The following is a 1,084-nucleotide window of genomic DNA, read 5'->3' on the forward strand; positions in this document are numbered from 1 at the left end:
GCACTTCCAAGAAAACTCAGTTTTGCAGGCACCTGCTGGTTCGGAGACCTTAGTTGGGAGTGGGGGGATAAGGGGGGGGGAGAGAAAGAGAAACACATGAGGGCAAAAATACCGGAGCAAAACAGCTGGTCGGAGGCAAAGTGGGGATAAATAAGGGCAGGAGTGACTGACAAGGAGGAAGTGGCGACGGGCACTGGCCAGAGACGTGGCAGCCGGGACGGGAGGGAGGGACAGAGGGCAGCGGGAGGCACCGGTGGAGCGGGCAGGAACGTCCCGGAGCGACCACGAACCGGAGCGGCCACGTCCCGGGGCCGCCGCGTCCCGCAGCGGGCGGGAACGTCCTGGAGCCGCCGCGTCCCGGAGCGGGCAGGGACGTCCTGGAGCCGCCGCCTCCGCCGCCCGCCGCCTCCTGCCCGTCGGGGCGGCCCCTCCGAGGAGGCGGCAATCCCGGCGCTGCTGCGGGCGGCGGAGCCCCCCGGCCGGGCCGCCGGCCCCGCACTGCGGCCCCCGCCGCCCCGTCGGTTCCCACGCTGCGTCCCGGCCCGCGGCCGCGCTGCTCTCCGCCCGCGTGGGAAGTTCCCCCGGGGTGACCTCTCCTCGTACGCGCCCGCTAGGAAATCTTAGGAAATCTCATTCAAGTATTTTTGTCAATGGGGTGTGCGGGGGGGAAAGGGGGGGGGAGAAGGGGGGGCACCTTGCTCCCCAGCCCCCGGCCCTGCTGACGTCACCGCAGAGGCGATAAATATCTGTTGATATAATTGGACGTGCGATTTGGGGTTGCGATAGCGAAACTCGGCCCATCGGCGCTCCGACGGGCCCCCATGATTTATTCAGCAGTGGCTCGGGGCACGCAAGCGGCGCTGTCAGGAGAGCGTCAGCTTATTAGGCAAGTTCTGCGTGATTCCAGGAGAGGGTCTAAGCTATAAAAATCCCGCGCCCGGGCTCCGATTAGGACCAAATCTGATCACAAGTTCGCCGGGAGACACCTCGGAGGCAGAGCGAGAGGAAGGGACGCCGGGCACCGCCGAGCGCCGCCGCCGCCGCGGGTAGGAGCGCGGGCCGCGGCGCGGGAGCCCCCTCGGCC

Source organism: Nothoprocta perdicaria, unplaced genomic scaffold (assembly GCF_003342845.1).
Source record: "Nothoprocta perdicaria isolate Ctin4 unplaced genomic scaffold, notPer1 scaffold_162, whole genome shotgun sequence".
NCBI classification, from domain to species: domain Eukaryota; kingdom Metazoa; phylum Chordata; class Aves; order Tinamiformes; family Tinamidae; genus Nothoprocta; species Nothoprocta perdicaria.